At 38.1% G+C, this 12,306-nt stretch overlaps 1 long non-coding RNA gene across 4 annotated transcripts in view; it reads right to left on the bottom strand.

The window, feature by feature from the left end:
- The window catches only part of LOC123859873 (uncharacterized), a 132,645-nt gene that overhangs the window by 69,595 nt on the left and 50,744 nt on the right, over positions 1-12,306 (bottom strand). Inside the window, exons 4-6 of one of the 4 annotated variants that reach the window (XR_010413129.1) lie at positions 8,359-9,580; positions 7,942-8,112; positions 6,569-7,190 (exon numbers count right to left, since the gene is read on the bottom strand). This is a non-coding gene — a long non-coding RNA (uncharacterized LOC123859873). The remainder of the gene's footprint in view (positions 1-6,568; positions 7,191-7,941; positions 8,113-8,358; positions 9,581-12,306) is intronic. The other 3 variants (XR_010413130.1, XR_010413131.1, XR_010413132.1) reach the window with 3 other exon arrangements.

The following is a 12,306-nucleotide window of genomic DNA, read 5'->3' as shown; positions in this document are numbered from 1 at the left end:
GTAATGACACATATGGTACTGGCCAACAAATATTTACTCAGAATCTCGTCTCTACCTCTAAACAATTAAGCACCTGGTATGGTGACTAGAAATTGTAGTCAATGAGCAAATGAAATAACTGAACCAAGTTGAATTTGTTTCAGTTGTGTGATAATATTTACTGACCACGATGAGGGGTCACTTCGTGGGACTCAAACGGTAAGTTGCTAAAAAGGCTGTAATAATTGATGCTGAAGAAAATACAGATGAGGCAGATTGGAGGAGAGCTGGCTGACTCGCCTCTGCGAATCAGGCCCAGGATTTATGAGGTAGAAACCGAGGAGTCCTAAGAGGTTCAGAGGGTTCAAGTCCTACAGGGACTTGGGTATTGGAAGAAACAATTAGCTAACCGAGAAATCAGACAAGAAAGCCCTGCAGCCTGGCATGATGTTCATTTGAACTTTGTTCATACTTTACATTCCATTTGTTTTTTCATGTGGCTTCCATGCTCCTCTATCTTTCCCTAAAGGCATACTCATGTTTAGAGAACCTGTAATAAAAAGATTAGAAAAAAATAATAATGACTGCTTTCTACTTATTGGAAATTCACACAATTTATACAAATGTATAAATGTCAGGAAGAATTATTAACCAAACACCACTCCACCCAGGTACTTGGTATCTTTTTTTTCTCACTTGATTATTTTTTTTAAAAGAACAAAGACTAAAGACTTGGCACTTTCTCCACAATTTTTATTATTCCTGAATATAACTGACTAGGAAATATTTAAATTAATTTTTCCATAGCACCACAATTACATCTTCATTTTTAACATCTATCATTACTACTAATGGTTCCCCATCTCCACCACTACCACTGTCATTAAATTGAATCTTCTTAGGGTGTGCTCAATCCAGAAATCAATTTAAGTTGCCTTATATATGTGATCCTTAGTCTTTACAGTTCACATACACCACAAGAAATGTAGTCCATCTGGATATAGATTGTGATCTTGGCTTAACATCTCCCAAGAAACAAACTACTGAACAACCCATTCCAAACTAACTGAGAGACTTAAGCCTAACTGTATAGTTTCTGACCATTCACTCATTCAACAAAATCTTAGTGAGCTTCTACCGAGAGTAAGCACTAAGATACACATTGTAAATATTAATATACAAAGAACTCATATTACCTTCAGGGAGCTCCAGTGAATTCACAGACAATGATAAATACCTGAGGTAGGTGCTATGTTGGAAGATGCTAGAGAAATGAAAGGGTGCTCCACAGATGACTCCCAGGAGGCATCCCAGAAGAGGTCAAACTTAAGTAAGATTTGAAGGATGAGTAAGAGTTAGGCCAAGTCCCCATAATGGGGAAGGGAATTCCAAGCACCACAGATGCTAGAGCCTGAAAACATGAGCCTAGTTATGCTTTTAGAAAACTTCAGGCTTTTGATGTAGCTGGAGCCTGGGGTGTGCATGAAGGTCTAGAGAGAGATGAAGTTGGACTAGCAGGCAGACCCTGATAGTCAACAGCCTTTTATGACATGTTTAGATTTTACCCTGAAGATGATGAGAGGTGAATTCAGAAATTTTACCAGATGAGTGGCTGGCTCAGATTAGGTTTTTTTAAAAATCATTCTGGCCCAAGTGTAAAGGACACAGGAGAAGCAGTTGAGGGGTTATCATAGAAGTTCAGGTGAGATAAGCAATCCTGAGAGATAAGCCTGTTTGGGAGGGAAGACACTGGGACCAGTTTGGGGCAAGCTGAGAAGGCCACTAGAAAATCCAGTAGACCGTACTTCTTGGTTTCTTTAGTTATATAATTTACCCTGCTACCCAGCCCTAATTTCAGTCACATGCCCCCACTGCAAGTAGTAAACCAGCCAGTGCACTGTAAGCCTGCTGCTAACTCGAGACTTCCCATTTTGTAGTTTTGTAGTAATATACCTGGCTGATGGAATTTGCACTGTGCTTGAAATATCCACACTGCAAAATCTGCTTTTGGAATTTCAATCACTTTTGATTTAGCCTTGAATCACAGCAGAAAAAACTATGTCTTGCTTCCTGGGAAGTTTGGTAGGAGACAAAAAAAAAAACCAAAACACCGCGTCATGGAAATCTTTCCCTGGGGCTATGTTTATTGGCCAGTGCTCCGCAGGGCACAAAAAGGTAAGGGCAGGAGGGGTGGAAACGAATCTTCTCTTCTGGGCATACCCAGATGTGAAGGAATGCGGTCCCTGGTGTTTTGGGTCAGTCTGCCCACATATAGAAAATTAACAGGCAGCTACACAGCTTTGAAAATTATATCATAAAGTTCTTTGCCGTGATTTCTTATGGGAAAATTATTTTTGATAAACACACTTTTGGATTGCTCATGTTTCTCCAATAATAATTCCATCACATATGTCAAGGAGTTACTATATATGTGTCTAGAAATGAGGAAAAAAGATCTAAGCCAGAGATATTCTATTATAATTTAAAAAGAAAAAGTAATGGACATTCTTTTTATTCCATATTCTAACTTTCTGCATGTGAAAAAGTATTGTCTCTAACTCCATCTTAAGGGTGAATGACCAAAATAAATCAATTTGATGTGAATGCCAGAGTCCAAATAATGGGTTCTGATAACTGAACAAGCATGTTGGGTCTTTATTTAATGATTAAATGCCAAACTGTCACAACATTTTCTTATGTGAATGGATGCAAAAATTTTAGCAATTCAGACACTTTATAAATTCCAATTTCCAAATTAATTTTGAAAACTCTAAACTTGTGATTCCCTCCCCAAAAGGAAATACTCCATTAACCCGTGATTTAACAGACAAATTTAAAATGATAAGATTTTATAAGTCTAAGATTCTACTCAGAATATTAAAGATTAAACTAATCAAACTATACTAACCACCAGTTCATTAAAAGTTTACTTTGAATTTCTAAACATATATTATGCAAAAATTAAGGAATATTTATGATTACTTCAAATGGTATACTAGGAAAATATTAAGTATTGCTTTCTGTTCATAAAACTCTAAAATGTAAATGCATTTTGTATCTTCATAAAATCACCTTACATAAAAAGTCAATATGAATTAACACAAGAAATCAGCACATTTTCTACCCCTTGATAGTAGTGACTGGAAATAGAATTCTTGGGAAAAAAATTAAATAACATAAAACCACCTTCTTAGTTAGCAACTTTGGAGTTTCCTGGTCTGTTATGTGGTTGGACTATTGCTGGCTTGTCTGAGTTGGGTTGACCACCCATCTAGCACTCAATCCACATGCCCAGTCTTGTGGGTGTCTTTCTGTTCTCATGTTTTTAAAGCCATGTTTGGTTTTTCACTGACCTCCTGTTATGGTGACCTTTAAAGCAAAAACATTACTACTCCCCCCATGGGCTATGTGTGATGTTGTAAATGTGAATTAAGTATTGGGCAGATCGGGCGGGGGGGAGGCTAAAAATCCATGTAGGAGGCCAAACAAATTGAGGGAAAATGCAAAAATCCAAATTGCAAACTTCTGAGAATTTCCCAGGAGCTTCATACCATTTCCACATTTTGAAAAGAATGTAGTAGGAAGTTTTACAAAACAGAGACTGATAGAAATAAACAGATGAAAAAGGGAAATTCAATTCATCTGTTGAAAACACAAAAAGACAATGTTTCTAAAAGTACTTTTTAAAAATTTATTTATTTATTTATTTGAGAGAGAGACTGAGGGAATGAGAGAGAGAGAACACGAGTTGGGTGAGGGGCAGAGGGAGAAGTAGACCCCCGCTGAGCAGGAAGCCCAATGCCGGGCTTGATTCCAGGACTCTGGGATCATGACCTGAGCCGAAGGCAGACGCTTAACCGACTGAGCCACCCAGGTGCCGCAAAAGTACGTTTTATGTATAGTTACAACAGAGCCTAGATGTATGATGTATTCCGAGTGGTGCTACATGGCTTCTTAGGGCAACTAAGGTTTGGTCCCTGCTTACAAATGACATGGAATCATAAAGCCAGGAAGAGGCTCAGAAACTGTCTCTTCCCAGAGAGGCTTTGGGAGGAGAACCAAGTGGGATTTCTGATCTACCACCACCACATATTCTTCATTCCAAGTGGTGCTGCTCTTAACTCTTCCCAAGTGCCATCATTTGAACAAAGTGTTTCAGGGTGTTGTAAGAAAAAGTCTGTAATTACTAATCTAGTCTGGAATTCTGAAAGATAAATTTACTGCAAGTAATAGAGTAGCAGATTTGAGAGTAGAATCCTTTTCTCCTAACTGCTCCTCCAGGTTTTTTCTCTACTTCATGGTACTCAAACGAACTCAGCCAATGAATATGAAGAGATCATCACAACATAGTATAGTTAGGCAATAAGCCTAACTTTCCTCTTAGATATTCTATTCTTTTTGTCGGCTTAGACTTTTAATTGTCTTATTTTGAAACTCTGGGCCAGATTTGTTTTTTGGTTTTTTTTTTTATTTATTTTGAGACTTGTAGCTGAGACGACTAGTTACCTACTCAATATACATTTACTTTTTTTTTTTTAAGATTATTTATTTATTTATTTATTTAATTGACAGAGACAGCGAGAGAGGGAACACAAGCAGGGGGAGTGGGAGAGGGAGAAGCAGGCTTCCCGTGGAGCAGGGAGCCCAATGCGGGGCTTGATCCCAGGACCCTGGGACCATGACCTGAGCCGAAGGCAGTTGCTTAACCAACTGAGCCACCCAGGCACCCCAATATACATTTACTCTTTATTCCTTACTGACAAAACCAATTTAGTTTTTGGTTTTGGCAACGGTGATCACCTCAAAGCTCTACTTACCAGCCCCCGTTACAGGTGGGTGGCCCCATGACTAATAAAATGTAAGCAGAAGCTACTGGGTGGGGCTGATAGGGCTAGCACACACACGTTTGTCCTTTCCCTTTCCATATTCTTTCTGCCTAACATTGTGATGTTTGTATAGAACGTCCTCTGTCACAACAGTGGAGCAGAAAGTGTCCTAAGGCATGGGTGACAATAGGGAACTAACAACACACTAGCCCTGGAACCTTGGGCGTTCCTCTCAGTCGGTTACTCTTAATCACATTCCTACCTATGGTATAAAAATTACAATTCTACGCCTCAGACAAAAATATATGGTAAAAATCCTTCCATTTCTCCCACAGCTTAAAAGTAGCATAATAACAGCACCCCAAATGTGTGAAGTTTTCTCAATAGGAATTTATCATTTGTTGGTAGTGACAATAGTTTGAATCTTCTCTCATTTTTAAAAAGAATCTCAAATTCTGAATATGATAGGGCCACATTTGCTTGATATGTGGAAAAACGCCTTCGTGGGAAATTGCTGTGAAAACAAATCTCTGTGCAGTAAAGCTGATTTTAATCAGATTCCATGAAGGGAAAGACCTGTACTAGTCCAATAGTCTGATTTATAAATTGTGTCTAAAAAGAAACGCAGTTTTATTCTTTTCCCAAAGATAATATCCGTTTTTTAATAGCAAACATTGTAAGGGTTTGTTCCCTTATTTTAATTAAATATATAAATCACATAGTATCAGAGCCCTGAAATTTTTTTTATATGTCCAAACTTTTTTCCAGTTTTATTGAGAAATAATTGATCTTTATCACTGTATAAGTCTAAGGTTTGATTAACATGTATCATGAAATGATTGCCACAATAGGTTCAGCTAACATCCATCATCTCATATAGACACAATAAAAAGAAAAGAAAGAAAAATTTTCCTTGTGATGAGAACTCAGGATTTACTCCTTTAACAACATCGCTATGCACCATAGAGCAGGGTTAGTTACAGTCACCGTGTTGTACATTACATGCCAGGACTTATTTATGTCTTATAAGTGGAGTTTGTACCTTTTGACCACCTTCTTTCAATTTCCCCTTCCCCCACCTCCCACCTGCCTCTAAGAATGACAAATCTGATCTCTTTTTCTAGGAGTCTGGTGTTTTTTTATTTTTGTTTTTTAGATTCCACATATAAGTGAGATCATACAGTATTTGTCTTTTCTCTGTCTGACTTATTTCACTTAGCATAATGCCTTCAAGGTCCATCCATGTTATGGATTGCAAATGGTAGGATTTCCTCTTTTATGACTTAATAATATTCCATTATATATATATACATGTATATATGTATATATATATAATCTGAAGAAATTTTGATGATATACTATCCCGTCTTTTCTTTTTCAGTGGAAAAGACGAAAACAAAGAAAGGCAAGAGGAGCTAATGTGTTATTTCTAAACTATTCACTATTCATTGGATTCTTTATCAAATAAAAGAACTTTATTAAGTAGTAGAAGAAGAAAGTACTTCTATTTGCTTAGAGTTCTCCTTCTTTACCTCCTATCTTGACCTCCCCTCACCAGTGAAGATGCCCTTCCTTCCCGCACATAACTCATCCCTTCCTTTAACCTGGCTGACTGCAGCTCAGCCTTTAAGACCCAGGCATGGTCTTATCCAGAAAGCTGTCCCTGACTTCCCCACCCCCCAACACACTCAGCTCCTGGCCAGGTGAGGAGCTTCTCCTCTTTGCTGGCTGCACACTGTGCATACTATCATCACCTCACTTACCTCAGATCCTAGTGATATGGGTATGTCTTTTCCTTCCCAAAAGAACGTGAACTCCCCAAGAGCGAGGGCCAAATCTGTAGGCTCCAGCATGCAGCATGGAATCTGACAGAATAAACTTTCCCTAATGCTTCCCTTTTAGAAAAACTGTGCCAGTGAACCATAGTGCAAAGAGGACAAATGCTAAGTCAGTGAAATCTTACTCAGCTCTTTCAAGTTTTGAAACCCTCCCTCCTATTGACTTCCATCCTACAGCCAAACAGATGTCCGTAAGTTCAGGGCAAGCAGCTCCAAAAGGTCACAAAGAGGTTTGGTAATGGTGGAAACGTTATAAACAATCCATTTCGATGTCCGGTAGGACAATACGAAGCACATGGTGTCGTCCTTTGGTGGGCATAAGAATTTAATTATAAGGAGCAAGTAGGGACAGTCAAATAAACAGAACACACTCGATAAAATCACTTGTGCAAGTGTCTGGTTACTCAGGTTGGGTTTCCGAGCACACTAGGAAAGATCCAGCCTTTTAAATTAATAGGTCAATCTAGGCTTAAGAAAGGAAGATACAATGGAAAAAGCACGGATGCAAAATGCAGCAGGAAATCATCTCTTGGAGGAAGCGTATTTCCTAGAACAGAGATAAGGGAAACTAGAATGTTCCAAATGGTATTCATAAGGCAACATATTAAATTTGTTATTTACCACATCAACTATAATTTAGTTGAAGAGATTTCTAAACGAGAGTTTGCTGGTAATTTCCCCCACCTCTTTCTTAATGATGCTCTTTTTCCATTCATCATATTTTAAATGATTCTATAAATAGTTTTTTTATGTTAAAAAATAGTTTTCTCTTTAAAACAGAGTATTAAAAGGAGGTCCTATATAAAATATCCTACAGAGTGAAATATTAGGAAATAATATAACCAAATAATTGATACAGTCATTTTAATTGCTACCTTGTTATCTGTGACCTAGTTTGCTTAGTGGTTTTTATGGAGCCTGATTCTCTGATTTATTGGAGAATGTTGGATTCAGAATGGATGTTAAGAATATTTTGATCTCTCTTTCAGTTCTATTGGATTGACACTATTTCTGTAAAAACAAATCAGGCCAGTAAAACTCATTTTTAGAATTTTTTCTAGACAGCAAGTTTTTATTAAATTGGATTTAATAAAGAAGAAAAGCAATTTTTCCTATAATTATTATTCCCTATAGAGTAGGTATATGAAGGCAGACAAGAGAGAAAATTATCTTATCATAGTCCCTTGAAAAACTATTGCAAATAATCAAACAAAATTAGCCTAAAGTCCACTTTTTTCTTTACAAACTAAAAGCAAGCTTAACAACATTTGCAGCTAGGATTAGACCGAAGGTCTTACCTTAGTTTTCTACTCCATATAGCAGATCTTTAGTCTGCAAATTCTTCTTGAAAACACTCATCTCTCTGAGTCATCCCATGTAACCAAAACACAAAATGGCGTTCATTTGTGATTTGTTCATTCCTGATGCAAACACTCCATTCCCAGAATGTGGAAAGATCTAGATGAAAACTGTATAGAAGTGTGAAATAACTGCACGTATGCAGAAAGGCTTTCTCATGCACTACAGTGAGAATAATAATAAACAGTTAATGACAGGTAAAAGGAGAAAAGACAAAGAACAGTGTGTTGTGAGACACACCCAGGCAGAGGCCCACGCAAACATACATGCCTGTGGCATGGTTATGATGGGGCAATTAAATAAAGAGAACACATTCGATAAAGATTCTCAGCAGTGTCCTAGATTGGGCCCCTTACTCGACGGTTATTTCTCAGAGGTGACTGCTTGTCTCTCCAGGAAGGACGAACACTAGGTCTGAGGTATGGACCCATTCCTCAATATTTTGTTTCTTTGTGCCAAGATGTCTGTGTGGGCACCATGCATGAACCTATACATGAGATTATACAGATAAAGTAAGAAATTAAGCCAGATCATCCGAGGCTTGTACCAAATATCATAACCAAAGACCACCATAAAAAACAAGCTGTATAAATGGTGACATTGTTTTCATCACTTCTGAGTAACTGGTTTGTGAGATGAATGGCTCTTCTAGTTACTTTCTTCAGCGTGGCTGCTAGGAAATCAGTCATCATTGTCATTAAATTCACATCTAGTCTCACTGTGTTTTCATTCTTATCCCAGTCTTCCCTTTGGCTATGTGATATCTTTTTAATGGATTTAAGTCATTTTTAATTATTTTATTATATTTCCTTTGTGAATCATTTGATTCTTCAGTAAAAGACCAGAAAGGGAAGAATGAGAGGAAGGCAAGGAGCAAGGGGAGAAGAGAAAAAGAGAGTAGTAAGTGTGTGTTCTGGACTATGGGGTTCAGTCAGGCCTGGGTTGGAATTCCACTACTTTCCAGCTTTTTGACTTTGGGCAAGTTACCTAACTTATAATTTAGTTAACTGCTCTGACCTCAAGTTCGTCTAAGAGAGGGATATTAGTACTTACCTCTATGGAGAAAATTCAATAGGAGATCAATATCTAAATCACTGTGTATGTGTGTGTATCTATGTGTGTGTATTATAGATGAAACTGTGCATATAGATAATCTCATATATACAGTGAAATATATACATATATTTACACACACACATACACACACACATACCTCTCCCTCTCACAGCCCCCACCCCAGCACAAACACACACACAAAGCTAATTATGATCTACAGATGATATTGGAAGCAAGTCTAGGAAATAAGCCATTTTATTAAAGCAGAGTTTGGATAATCCCCGTATTAAAGAGAGGACTAAAAGAAACTCCTCTCTTTGGGTCCCCCACCTGCCTGCCTGCTACAACAATCATCGCCACGGCACGCGGTGCTCACCACTGACCTACTGCAGACAGTTCATCAAGAGCAGAGACAGCAGCTTTCACAGTACAAGTAGGTACTTGTTCTCAACTTTTTAAAGTTCATAATTCAGTCTTACTGTCATTTCTTTCCTCTTGCCGGTACTTTTATGAAAGGTGAAGCTGAACAGAAAGAAAACCAGAGTCATTAACTCTTTGAAAGTTTAATGTGCTACCATACCAGAATTAGATGTGATAATGAAGTTTCCACTGCTGAAAGCAGACTTTGCTAACTGATGTATGTAGTGAGAAGGTGGCCACATAAGCAATGAAAATAAAAAATATGCTCACTTTTTATAATTCTCATTCATTTTTTTTGTTCGTTTAAACTGGCCAAACACCAAATTAGACTTCAGTTAAGATACTTTTTAAAAGTAGATTTAGTAAAGTTCTACTTGTTTCTTTTTGAAAATATATGCTCTACATTTATAGCATAAAATGTTGATCAAGAAACCTTATAGCTAGAGACATGGAGAACGCGAGGAGGGGTCACGATTTATGGTTTAACATGGCTCGACTTATTCAAACAGCCACCTAATTGGTCAGAAGAGCCATGAAAGTCACCAGAATCCAGGGGCAGAGAATGGTTTGCCCTATGAATGCTGGCATTCCAGGTACCTCTAAATAGGATTCCGATTTACCTTTCTAATGACTTCCACTTCTGTTTTCTGTGCTCAGCGTTGTCTGAATGGATCATTAGCTGTCCCTCAGATACAACACAGTTCTTTTCTACCTATTTGTCTTTGCACATACTGTTCTCTCTTGGTGAACTCCCAGTTCTTTTCTACCTATTTGTCTTTGCACATACTGTTCTCTCTTCGTGAACTCCCAGTTCTTTTCTACCTATTTGTCTTTGCACATACTGTTCTCTCTTCGTGAACTCCCAGTTCTTTTCTACCTATTTGTCTTTGCACATACTGTTCTCTCTTCGTGAACTCCCAGTTCTTTTCTACCTATTTGTCTTTGCACATACTGTTCTCTCTTCGTGAACTCCCAGCCACTGCCTCTACTTTTGTCCCCTCCTGGGCTGCAGACGCCCCCGGTACCCCGTGTGCTGTTTCTGCACAGGCATCTCTTGCAGGTCACCATCTGCTGAAATTAGACTCACTTGAAGTTCACTCAAATTGCCCTGTTCTCAAGAAATTATTCCTTCCTGCCCACCCCAAATTGACCCAATCTCTTCCTCCTATTCATCCAGAATCAATTTGCTTTAACTCTTGTATGTCACTTTTCATGGGTTTTGGCACGTAGGAGCTCATTTACCGTATGATGAGAGAATCAATGAATTATAGGTTATATTGCACTTTCGTGTACCCCTAACTTTCTACTCCTCTTTAGCTTATAAGCTTCTTAATGGCAAAGATGGAGTTGGTGGGGGAGGAGGATGCTTATTAATCTTTATAACCTTTAAATTATCTAATAGGTTCATTGACCATAATGAACACTTGATAAATATTTCTTGAATTGCATGATTAAACTGGGTCGACTGGGTTGGGTTTGGTTAGAAGTACCTCGGGATTGCCCCTTGATTTATCAGGAGCAGCGCTAATGATGCAAGAGGTAATTTTCTTTGCTGAATCATAACTGAGTTTGTATCACACTAAGATTTGGAAGGTACCATTTTTCAAATTAAATATAAAAACAATAACCTTTCTGTTTGTAACATTTTAAGTTCTCCTGGCTCCTTTCAGGCATGGGGGCATTTCTGTAAGGTGTTGACCTAAATTTCTTCTGACCTAATTTCCTTGTTGCAAAAGGAATTCGGTGCAGCCAGCCCCCACTGCGGAAAGGTTTTGTTCTATATCACTGTCACATTTCAATGACAAATGGAATGAACTTTGTTAGTCCTTTTGAGATTTCAGAACAGCTCAGGATATTCCCCTCTAAAATCTAAGAGGATTTCAGTGATTTGTCCTGCAGGCTACAGGGTGTAAAGGACCTCCCTCTACCCTGTGCATTCCCCTAAGCAGTCAGGCTTCCCCCCATGGAAGTACCAGAAACTATCCACACATGTTTTTACAGCACAGCAGCTGATGAGAAGGTTGTGATGAAATGGAGAAGAATGGAAGTGGCAAAAAACGGCCCACTGGGTTCTCAAATCAAAACAAAGAGAAATGTTTCTCAGCACTGATCAACTGTACTCTGCTTCTAGTCCCACATATTTTGAAGCAAAACCAAACTAACCTCTATTCCTATGACAGGGAAAAATAGATATCCTCCTAACGATACAAATAAGCCAAAAAAAACCCCACTATTTTTCCCACTACAGCATGAGCATATGTATATACTTGTGTGTATATGTAGTTGAGAAGGAATAAGCCAGTGGAGGAATAGGATTTGGCTCAATTCAGTAACTGTACAAGTCAAAAGACAATAGGAATATGATAAAAAATTCTTCTGCGTTTTAAAAGACAGTCTTCTATTAAGAATAGCTTCCTGGAAGAAGCATACACTTCCAGGTGGAAGGGCTTCTTTCAGATGCCGTTATTAACCAGTGACCTTTATCTGAATTGTGTATTCACACACAGCTTCTATATGAAATAGACTGATTTTAAGATTCAGAATTTTACTAATCATTTAAGTAATATATATATATATATATATATATATATATATATATATAGTACATCTGCTTTAAAATGCTTAACATTACTGGAATTCTCTCATAGAGATCCTAAATTATAACTCAAAAATGTTACTCCATTATTTCCATTTGATAGCAAGACTCCTGGAAGGCCTTAAGGTGCCACACCCTGCCAGCTGGTGATGTGGTCAGCACAGCGTGGAGGAGGTCACAGAGAGCAGCTGTCCCAGTAACTCAGCCCAGCCTATGTGGTAACATGAAAGAG

This window comes from Mirounga angustirostris, unplaced genomic scaffold (genome assembly GCF_029215605.1).
Source record: "Mirounga angustirostris isolate CCGP_5_RB_7025 unplaced genomic scaffold, mMirAng1.0.hap1 SCAF_7, whole genome shotgun sequence".
In the NCBI taxonomy this organism is placed as follows: domain Eukaryota; kingdom Metazoa; phylum Chordata; class Mammalia; order Carnivora; family Phocidae; genus Mirounga; species Mirounga angustirostris.
The sequence above is the reverse complement of the archived record's forward strand: the minus strand, read 5'-3'. Positions and strand labels throughout refer to the sequence as shown.